The sequence below is a fragment of the Barbatula barbatula genome, assembly GCF_947034865.1.
Source record: "Barbatula barbatula genome assembly, chromosome: 7".
In the NCBI taxonomy this organism is placed as follows: Eukaryota; Metazoa; Chordata; class Actinopteri; order Cypriniformes; family Nemacheilidae; genus Barbatula; species Barbatula barbatula.
The window spans coordinates 19,770,837-19,783,452 of NC_136770.1; positions in this window are offsets into that span (position 1 = coordinate 19,770,837).

Consider the following 12,616-nt stretch of genomic DNA (forward strand, 5'->3'; position numbering starts at 1 on the left):
CCTCTGTACCATACCATAACTGCATAAGTTATTAAGGGAGTGATATTTAGAGGCGTATGTGTATACACTGTCTGATGAAGAGCTTGTGTGCTCGAAACGTCACACGCCATGCAGAAGTCTTTTAAATAAATAAATAAAAGTATTTTGATATATTTTGGAGCTCTGGTGCGCCAACCTTTGTAACGACTTCGATATGTGTATACATTCAAATCACCAGTGTTAAAAAAGGTAAAATTAACACTCACAGTGTATATATAATGCACACTCTCAAAGTGTGGATTATTTGCACTGCAAGAGTTAATTTGGCCTTTTTTAACCCTGGCGATTTAGCTGTGTTATACAGTATGTCTTTTGAGGGAGGTTGTTCTAGAACATCCTTGTGGGAAGTGGTTCAGTGTGTCTGTGTGCAAGCGTATCGAGGGATTTCTGTGTTTGTGCGTAGATACAAATGGAGACAACCCGCATCTCTCTCTCTCTCTCTCTCTCTCTCTCTCTCTCTCTCTCTCCACATCTGCACTGCATCTTGCCTCTATTCTAATAAGCATAATTAAAAGATAAACAGGTAAACTGTTCAAAAGAACACAAACTTGCATGAAGCAAGAAGTTGAAATAGATGTGAAACATCAGTAGTTTCCAACCGGGATATATAACTATGTTTATGATATAATCACAATATATAAAACATATTTCTTTGTAATAAATTTCTTTGTAAAAAAAATTCTTGTGGTGTCTTCAGATGTTACTATGTCAACTGCCAATAGCTGAAAACTGAATGAAGGATTTGAGAGGGTATAAATTCTGACTATACCTTTAAGAACTACTTTTATTTTACAATGTGACATACAGGTAATTGCACAAATCTATCGAATGTAGTTTTCTTTTTCTTGTATACTATTTTAAAACATGCTCGACTCTCTCCCTGTGATTGTGCAGATCTGAGAGAAGCATCAGTGATGTGATGGATACTGAAAACATTTAGGTAACATAACGCTTGCTTGTCCTGCAGCCAAGTTGCTGTCTGAGGCTGCTGAGGCTCTGATTGGCTGCTGGTTGTTTTGAGAAAGGGTTCTGATGCTCTGATTGGATGGATTCCAGCTGGCGCGGCACACCTGAGACAGAATGCTGAGAGTCTGCGGGCTGCAGCTGGCACAGTGGAAAAGTACAGAGTCACGACGCACACAAAAGAATCCACAGAGAACACAAATAAATGCACTCAATGTTCATCCATCCAACACCTTTGAAGTAGAAAATGCATGTGCACTTCAACGCAATAAGGCCTTTGTCAGTATCACAGGTTATTATAATCACACCCTAACCCACATTTGCATTGTCATTTACATTCTCATATGCATGCCTGAAAGAGAATTATCAGGATTATTAGCAAGTGAAATACAGGCCTAAACAGAATCAGGTTAGAAAGGATGAGCCGCAATTTCACTACCAAAACAAAATCCTTAAACCCATTGTATGGCATTACAGCTGTCCTTTCCATTGATGGGACTACATGTAATTTATCGCAATGCAACAGCGGACAAATAAAAGGAAATTTGATTGCTTTAAAATAATATTTTGTGGTTGCACATGTGTTATTTAGGTATTTTGTAATGTTTGTAGTTGTGTTTTGGGTGGTTGCCTATCAATGCTAGTCTATGTGCATTTTTGGTCTATTTTATCATCAGCTAATAGTAAATTTAACTCAGTTTGAAGACCTCTCCTCATTGAAACGCATGCTGAATAGTATTAGATGTTAAAAGCAAACCACTATCTCTAAGTAAGCAGCAATGCAGGGCGTATCAAGCCCTATGATAACTGGGAAGAAAGTAACAAGATTTTCTCAGAGCCCTGACCACATTTGCATTCCAAGCTATGACAGCATGTTCAGCACAACCCTGATGGAGTTGCCGAATATCACGTGATTTCGCCATTGTTTCCCGTTGTTAGGTCCAGAAAATATGTTTTCAAACACAGATATTAAATTCCTGAAGCAATGCTATTTTTTCTAATTACAAGTTGTTCTTTTCAGTTCATCTGTCACAGTAATGATCAATCTACAGGTTACTAAAAACTGTAACACATCCTGAAGTTTGCCTTGTCAGAGTTTTCTTGTATACTGTATAAGCCGAAATCAGGTTTAAATGTCAAGAGTTCCGGTCGCGACAAAAGTAATAAGCATTACTCTGCTAATGTTATTATTAAGCTATATTATGCTCATTTAATTTATTTAATTTTCATATTGTTCACACTGTTTAAATATTTATAAAATGCATTGACATCCAAAAATAAACCCACTTTATGACCATGTCTGATACTAAAAATACTTGACCTGTCCTTGTGTCCATTGTACAACAGTCCTGGATGTCCCCTATAACGAAACCTAACAAAATAAACAAAGTGGGGCCAAAGTAGGGAGAGATACAAGTTTCAGGTTATTCTGAATTTACGAGACTTGTGTTTAAGGCGAGCTCTCAGAAAAAAGGTACAAAAGCTGTCACTGTGACGATACGAAAAAGTCCTGTACATGCACTCTCTGGTGCAAAAGTGTACTTTTTTGAAAGGTACCACCCCTTTAATTCCCCTTTTCTAAGAGTGTTCATATATTCACATTTCAATGATCAGTGATTTACTGTGAAATATTAGAAATAAAGGTAAACAGTAAACATACTGATAAACATTGATGATGATTTTATAAAGAGAAGACTGTTCACCTTCTGAAAGGCATAACAGGCAGACTGAATTATTTTCATAGAAAATAAACGAACAAGCATACACACAAACAAACCAACCCAACTAACATATCATGTGTTAAGAGATGACCAGAACAGGTGATTTTTTAGTGACGCCCATCGTGTTTATCCACAGTTACAGCCATGAATCACCCGTGGCTGATCCCACAGAGGCTGATTTGCTGTACATCATGTACACACACACAAAACAAACACATGCACAGCAAACTTCTGCAAAGCAACAGAATTTCATGTGCGCTGCATACACAAAGCATCACTTGCATTTCCTGCAACACAAAATTACACATGCGCTATAGTTCTATTTAAAATGTTTTGATGGGTTTTGCAGACCGCAATGCCCAGGAGATTTGTAGCTCTGGAGAGTTCTCTGTTTTGTTAAATCAACTTTGTCCAAGATGTACTGTATTATATAAGAATTACTTTTAGGAGAAAGACACAAATGAGATAATTACTAACATACAGTATCGGGCTATAAAATCAACATGAACTACATACTTTATGTATTATGAACAACATGTATCAGTTCATGTAAAAATCTTACATTTGTTATTTCATTTTGTCTGAATCGTTTCTCATTGCTCAGTTTTTAAAAGCAAATGAAAGCAAATGGTTCTGGCATACATGAGAAGCCTGTAAGTCAAGACTTTTCTGATGGTGTACAATGTGCAGCTTATATTTTGTTTTTGTATCAAAAATGTAAACATTTCCATATCGCCTGCTGTTCAAAGTAGAAATGTATGAAACTGCTGAAGTTTTTTTTGTTCTATGGTGTTTTTGCTTTCATCATGACAAAATTACAGGGTTTACCATCTAAACATGGTAGTGATAAGATGACACTTTGGATATAACGTTCACAGACAAGTTTAGTACGCGATTGTATCACACTAGTCTTATTCTAACACATTATGCTTCCTGCTACTATACTTTGAAAACAGTGTCAACATTTAATCTTGTGCAATGCTTTCCTCTTACAGTACTTTCGTGTTTAGTCCATTATTTCTAACACAGTCTTGCCTCAGTTTAACAAACTGAGTGATAAAATATTTTATTATAGTTCCTGTAAACTGCATTTTTTATGCATTTGAAAATTCTTTACAAAACACAAAGGCAAGAACATAGACAGAAATTTCTTTCTTTATAACGTAACTTAAAACAATTTATTTTCCATTATGTCTGTGGAGTCAAAAGCAAGGTCTGTTGTCATGCCATCACACATTGGAAAGCAGTATTCTAGCCATGGGGGTCAAATGCTGCGAGCAATTAACATTTCAAATTAATCATTTCAAACCAGATGACAAAACCAGAGAAACAATGCATTGCTTCTCAGATTTCAAAACAGACAAGGGACTGGTTTCTTTGGGTGACCAATGAAAAAAGAGCTAAAAGATCAAATAGGGCAGAGGAGTGGATCTTCTGCTCCGTGCCAAAGATACCATTTACCATGTCGGTCTGTGTTTCATTTAAATATAACATGGTGAACCCCCATCAAAGGGCACACCAGAATACAAAAAGCAATTTGGAAGCGATGTGGTGATGCATGCACACACAATGGAAATAAACACTGTGATTTCATAGCCTAACAGCCCACGTACGCATCACTCACCCAAAGCCACCCACAGATAAACATCAGACAAAAATCCCAACCTTTCACCCCGCGCACCTGTCTGTTCTTCTCTGTTAACCCGAAGGTATTATGAACTGGTGCTTCCATATAACACAAGTATTGCGTTACCTGACAAAATATCCAACCAAGTGGCAAAGATAGCACACTTCTCTAGCAAAACATTTCACAAAAAGAAGTTTGCTTTGTGTGAAAATATTCAACAATATATGTTCCAGTTGGTAGCTTTGAATTACACTATATAAGGAGACTTTATAGATCAGTGAGAACAACACAAATAAACGTTATGTGGCCAAAACTAAAATTCTGGTATAAACATCCGCACAGAATATAACTTAAGTTTTTTTCATGTAATTGAATACAATTAATATGTACAACATATTAATAAAATATGCAATAAATTACGCCAGGCGTGTAAACCCGTATATTTACATATTTTCAAAATGAAAATTAAAGCCGTTATTTTTAAATAAGCGTATTGCAAAGCCCCAAAGGTGATGATTCCTTTCTTCCACAAGAAAAGGTATCCAATAACTATGGAAGGATTGAGATAAATAAGTATTATTGATCTGATCACATTAATTTATAACCCCGTACCCCATGAGGCTCCATGGTTAAATAAAATAGGCCAATGTGACAGCTTTTTCATGTCATGTGAGTAAACATCAATATAAATGTATTCCTTTATTTAAAACATTTGAATGAAATGTAAAAACTGCACAACCATAAAACACAAATGCAGTTACATCACTCAAAAGTAAGCAGCAGTATGATTTCGTAACAAACTTGTTTAAATTAAAAAGGTCATTGGTTAGAGGAGATTAAGGGAAGGATGGGTTAATAAAGGAAGGGAAAGTGCAAGTATATCATACACTTTAAATAGCAAGCGAAAGAGAGAGAAAATGGAAGCATCAAAACAGATGTGGGATCCCCCTGAAGTTCCCTTCCTCATTCATTGAATAATCCTTCAGTCTCCCCTTTCATCCTCTCACAGTATCTATGAAGAGAAAATTGGTCTCTCCGTGTGGCTGTACATGTGAATAAGATTGTCAGAATGTCAGAAGGTGTTAATAAAAGATCTCCTGATATGCAATGTAAGGCTTTATGTGTGTGCAAATGCAATAGTAAGCAACTTATTTACTGCTCAATCAATAAGGTGTTAGCGACTATACTGACTTAGACTATATAGAAATCATTACATACAATAACATGAAAAAACGGACTGATGCAACAAAAAATAAAGCCAGCGAGTAACTCTCTTGAGGTTGATGGACAACTCAAACCCAGCCCCAACAACTGCCACTGACATTTTGTATAATATAGAACAAACTTGTAAAACCAGCTTTAAAGTTGCCTATAGCTGACCAAAGATTTGTGGGTTAAAACCTAACATTGACCTAAACTATCTTTTAACAAACGAATGCAGAACTAAATTCCAGATCAGAGAAAGTTTCTATGGATTGAGAATTGACAATATGAAAGATCAACCGGAATCTCAGTGCTATTCTTGCTATTCAGAGAAGTCGGCTAATTTTACAACACAACCTCTTTCCATGAACTGTGCACAGACTGTGGGCTCTTATCACCTTCCCTATGTGGCTGCTGTGAATCTCCCATCCCATATACAGTATGAGAAGAAAACAGGATCGTGTGCTCCAAACTTTTCAGGAATCCGAATTGATGACGTGGAGAGGCTACGGGTTAAAGACTGTGATCCTTTTTAAAAGCACTAATCTGAGAGGTTAATTCGGTTACAGCCAATGAATATCTTTCTGCAGAGTTTACCAAATTCGACCTAAACTGTTTCAACAAATTAAACTTCCTAAATAAGTTCTCCCTATTTTTCATAAACATTTACTGGGTAACTTCTAATCAAAGTCACTGAGTGCAGCTGTGACACGTCAGAGGAGAATTGGCCCTCCCGGCTGAGACTAGTGTCTTCCGAGGTTTTTTTCTCTCCATTTATTTATCATTGGAGTTTGGGTTCCTTCCCACAGGGCAGTGTTGCCTTGCTCACCAGGAGACTGCATTTATTAGATATTATTTACGAGAATGATCTTGCTTGTTCTCTTAACACCATGCAAGTGGCCCTATATAAATAAAATTGAATTGAATTTACCTACAGCATGGATTTCTTTGTCATATGCTGAAATGCCTTTGTTCCTAGGCCATTTCTAAACTGGGTGTAACCCTTGGGTGTCATTTAAGAAGTGATAACCAACCTCCCAAGTTTGAGAAAGTCATCTGAGTTTAGTCCAATACTCATTGGATTCGTTCGGAAGGGCTGGACATCATTGCTCAGGGTTTGGACTCCAGAAGAGAGGGCATGTGAAGGGAGATACCACCAGTGCCCGGGTTTCCTCTCGGGAAATTGCTCCCTCACCCTAATGCTTGTAACATTAATCTTATAAATGTACTGATGATTTGAGGCATTATTCACAGCAAAAACAATGTGGGCTACACAATTCAATTTAAACATGAATATTTTGAACTGCAATCCTAAATATCAAACACAATGGTATTAATGCCAAAAAGGTTCTGTGCCAAAGGTTACTCAAACTATTATGACCTGAAAATAGCCTAATTGGGCTCTGTCAATACATAACATTTCTAATCAATAGCAGTTTGGTTGTACAGTAGGTGTAGTTCATAAAACCTGGGTCAATGGTCCCTGCCCGGTTAGCTCTGAATTATACATGTTAGCATGGAACAGAGAGAAGGTCATGCTTTGTAACCAGAACCCAGTGATACAAAACCTCCAGGGAACACAGGAAGGGAAAACTAACACTCGCATACACTTACGCACACACTGACAGGTACACAGTGGCACAAAGAAAGTCAAACAATCACACACCTACAAACCCATTTGTTCAAGTTGGCACTGTATATAAATCGGCTGATAAGATAAACAGTCACGAGTCACCCTTGTGATACACATGCCTGATAAAACGGCAGTATCATTTAGTGAAATAAAATGTGTCCCGACCTGAAAACAAGGCTAAATGTATAAATCTAAATCTGAGATAATGAGCATCAAAGTTTGATTTAAGCCATTCATTTCAATCTTTGACATGGTCTTAATCAGTCGATTTTAAAGATTTCAAGATCAGATTTTCACAGAATGTTCTGCACGTTACATGGATGGAAGGATGGTTTTACGAAAAAACAGAAAAAACGTTTTCACAGGCAGGATCACAAATAGGCAGTATTTAATGTATGCTGTTTAGTATGCAGTGAGCAGTATGCAAGCATCCCTAAAACATGTGTTTGAGTATTATTTAAAACGGTAGGCAGGCAACAAGTATCAATACAGCTATCTGTGTTTACTTAGTGTCTGCTTGAGCCCATTGGGCTTTTCATTGTGTAAATGTATATGACATCAATCTTATTTATCAAGAAGAACTAAACTATTTTGTTTTGTATTTAAAGTGTAGGATTACAGGGACAGTGCACCCAAAAGTCATCATTTATTCACCATTATGTCATTCAAAACCTGTCTATGACTCTTTCTTCTGTGGAACACAAAATTACATATTCTTAGAAATGGTTTTGTATCCGCACAATGGAAGTCAATGGGGTTCGGTGTAGTTTAGCTACCAATGTTAAAAGAACATGTGTGGTTCTTCTTATGTAAGAGCTAGTCCTTCTCTAAAATGAACAATGTAAGCAATTGCTGCAATTACCAATGTTAATTGCATTAAACTACCTATTATTACTATCCAATCCATCACACGTGAATCCATCTTGCATACAGGGTGTATTTTAATTCTAGGAAATAAGCTTCCTGTGAATGCATTGCACTAAAGCTGAATTAATTTCAGGTTTCATCATTTCAAGCGTGATCTCAGGGTGCAATGAACAATAGCATCATGTCAATTGGTAAAAATTCATGAATCAGTGTGAAGTGCATCAGCGAAGCAGCCGCAGAAGTGCTAACAGAGGAGGAGTAGACTTGCATAACAGAGTCATACAAGCCCACATTCATGCAGCAGCACGTGTTCTCAATGTTCCTGGTGAGGCAGAGACCAGACGAAAAGACAAAACCAGATGTTCTGTGACACGAGGCTGGATAATGGAGGAACAGAGAGCCTCGGTATGGTGTTTTGTAGCTGTGTTAAGGAATACAAATGTTGAATGGTTTGAAGGTCTTTATTTCTTTTGGAAAGAAGCTAAATATTTTGTTAATGTCTGGATCTCACTTACTGTGGCAAAATGTGGTCATTTTTGTTGTGTTCCATCACAACCGTTTTTACCTAGAGACAGACAAGTTTGTGAGACGGTCACGTTAATGTGTGTTTTTAAATGGCTTAGGGTCATGGCCATTGTGTTTCCATATTGTTGATTCCAGAAACCGAAGACAGCACGAGGGCTACTGCTATACTGTACAAACACACAGTTTTATAATGCATTAAAACCACTGACAATTTTTTCATTAACATCATCCAACAAACTGCTACTGTCCGTCTGGCCATGGCAAATTACATTTTAGTTTTTACCTGCAAAAATAAAATGGTGTTTACTATAAGGTGCTCCTAATAGGCCTATTTATGACATGTGCCACAAGCTTACTTAAAGGGATAGTTCACCTAAAACGTCTGCCATCATTTTCTCAAGCATTTACTATTGTCATTTCAACCGGTGTGACTTGCAGAACACAAAAGAAGATATTTTGAAGAATGTTTGAAATGATGGTGAGTAAATAATGACAGACTTCATTTTCGCGTGAACTATCACTTTAAACTTGCAATCTTTGTCACCACTTTATGCAACAATCATTAGAATAATAGTACTTTAGCGGAAGCCATGCGATGTAAGAACACTTGAAGAGTTTAGTTCAACTCATCATGTTTTTATTGTGCATTCCAATAAATATCACTCAAATTGCCTAATCACATAATAAGCCATAATAACTCAAAAAATACAGCTCACTTACATAAAAAAAACATGATTTTATAAAAATATTTGTCTCTTTTTGGAAACAAATTCTTCCTTTATAGTTCATTTAATTTCATATTTAGTTCTTGTTTGTTACATGGTATATATACCAAATCATGACATCAGCGAAATGAAACTTGAAGGAAAATGGAAGAATCTCAGGAATAATTTGAACTGGCTAGTGTTGTAGCAACAGTATGGATAACTTGTATTATCAAATTGAATTGGCCTACATGTGCGATGTCATTTATTTCTACAAAGCGTCTCCGTTTACATATTTAAACTGCTTTAGATGAGAATTGGCAGGTTCCTCCCAATGACCTCCTGAAAACTCAAGCCAGTAAGAAATTGGGTGTGCATGTTATACACCCGCCTAAAGTGAATCATTAACATCCTAAAGAAAAAGTCAAATAAACCAGATCAATATCGAAATATTTAATCTGTTTTGGCGAATCAGTTTCGATAAAGTCTGTACAGACAGTCATTCAGTACAGTGACTAAAAATAAACATTTATTCATGATAAAAAAGTCAGTGGGTGCATTAAATGTTTGTTCAGAGTGACGTACAGGTTCAAGCGAAACTAAACATTCGTGTTGGGCTTCCAATCTGTGGGTTAACTCAACCAACATAATGGCCGTACTGGTGCCCCGTCACACAGTCCAGTTATTTTGTGTTTTTAGAAAAAGCAATGACGCAACGCAAGGTCAAGCAACAAGGCGTGAGCAAAATGTGTCTCACAAGAATATCAAATAATTGTGACGTGAACAGTCTGAGAGTCTGAGAGAGAGTGTGTGTGTGGGTAGTTTATTTTTCACTCCGAGTCTTGCAAACACAATAAGGCTTTTACTCATAATACAATGGAGGATCATTCACATTCTGTTCTCAAACTCTTAGCTTGTCCTACGCATTTGGGTTGAGAAGGAAAGAGTAGTAATGTAATCTAGGATTGGGTTGTAACAGAAGGATTTAAGCTGCGCTTGTCATAATCGATGTGTGTTTTGTGCACTTCTAGAATTATGACAGTTTTTCTGCATGTAGTTGGTAAGCTAAATAGTAAAGATTCTCATTAATGTAATGAATCGAAAAACAATAAAGAAAGAAGTATTAACCGTACCAGAAAAATAAATACTTGTTGTTTCAGAACTGTATGTACAAAACGCACATCAAAAGCAGGAAAGCAGAGTTACTATACTTCACATGTGTACTTTAGATTTCAAGACCTCCACAGCAGGTGTTCAGGGAAGCGAAAAGGGGAAATGGTGATGTTAGGCTAGTGGCGTAGCTACCTCATGTTGCTATAACTGTTTTCTGCGCAGGAACACGTGGTGTTACATTATAAACCTGTGTGCAAGGGCTATTTTTATGCCTTTGTTAGTGTTATGCCTTTATATCATTATCATTATTATATCATTTCTTGACTTTTCATCTACAACATGCTTTATTTAAGAAGCCAAACTTTAATAATGATTTCTATTATGCTCTGAATAATCTTTATTATAGTAATTATCGTTGAGGTGTCATATCATAAACACATTTTCCTTGATCTTTTGAAATTAAAGAGATCAATGTGCCATATAAATAAACAGTATTTATTATTATAAAAATCTAAAAATGTCCTACCCAAGTAGTGTTTATTCTGTGCTGAAAATGGATATGCAAGATTTTCACTACTGTACACACGTGGCAAAGATGTGACAGTAAAAGTGAAACAAAACAACACCAACCCGTTAATATATCATGATGACATTTGCAATGGAAACCATTTCATCCAACCAATGTTGTTTTTTCAGCATGGATGATAAACTAAATTCCATTGCTTCGGATGCACAAGTGTTTGGTATTCACTTGTGTTTACTTACAGGTGTGACTCGACACCATTTAACAGAAGAGACTCGAAACTATATGACTGTCAAACCCTGCTGCCAACTAATTTCTAAGGAAAACTGCTAAAGGCTGTGGTTAAAAAGTCGCTTAAGGTGCTAAATAATGTTTTGACGTCAATGGGTAATTACATCAGTACAAACGTTGCAAAACTGTATCATTGTGTAGAAGACGACTTCCGCTGCTGAGAAATGTTGTGGAATCTGTAATAAGTAGGCCTACTTTTGAGAATTGTTTCTCTGATCTGAGAAATGAGCAAGCGACTGAGGGAAAAGAAAACTATATGTATGTATACATATAAATATAGTGTCAGAGAGGTGTCAGAGAGACTTTGATGTTAAATAAAGTGACACTTTATATTTTCATATAGTAACTTTTAAGTACACTGCAAGTTAAAACGGATTTTAATGATCTGATTGATGGCACTCATTAAAATCATTTTGTTTTTATTTTAAACATGAAATGTCACAGCTGTAACGTTTAATGAATATTTTCACTAACAAAACACACAACAAGCCAACAAAGTAGTGAACTAAATATTAGGAACCAAAAGAGCATTATTTAATCCTCCTGGAACACGTCCAAAACACATTCAAATAAATGAATTTTGTAAAAGTTAAATATTATTTGTTTTAAAAAAAACATTAGGATATTATTTGTAGGCCTATTATTTCAACAGAACTATGGTAAAGGCATGGAAACTGTTGCTGCATATGGCATATGTGTAAACCACCGTAGGATCATAATATTTTGTCTGAGGATCCTCAGAATATAAACAATCCACAGCCAATTCAAGTTTCAGACCAAAATATGAAGCCCTAAGAGCCTGGATAGCAGTCAAGTAAAAGCAGCTATGTATCATGACTGTGGTTATTCTTGCTTTTCTCGGATGCACTTCAACACAGTCTGGATTCTACAACTGTCAAAACAACCGGAGTCTGTGCGGTTTCTTATGGTAATCCCGATCGTATCACACTCTACCGGACATATTTCACAGTGAAAGATCAAGGAGGCATACGTTTTGTAACCTATTTCATTTCTTTGTTTAAAATATCATCAATTTTCTGTTGTTTCTGCTGTCATTATCCTTCCTTTTGCTTGTCTTCTGGATGTACTGCCAAGAACATTGGCCAAGCCAAGTGCAAAGAGAGATGGGGTGGAGGAAGACGTCGAGGCAGAGAGAAAAAACTTGTGAGGTTGAAAGAGACAGAAAATGTGCTTACATGGGCTGCGAAAAGAAATTGTTGCAAGCTAAATAAGAGGTTGTTCAATAACTGGAAACACATATCTTAAAGGTGACCATTTGCCAACGTGCTTTATATAAAATGATATAAAATTATGATTTGTTTGCTTTCCTATTGTGCATTCCTCTTTTAATTGCGATTTATTTGTAAGGAAAGCATAACGGGTATTAGGTATTGCTATAGTCATAAA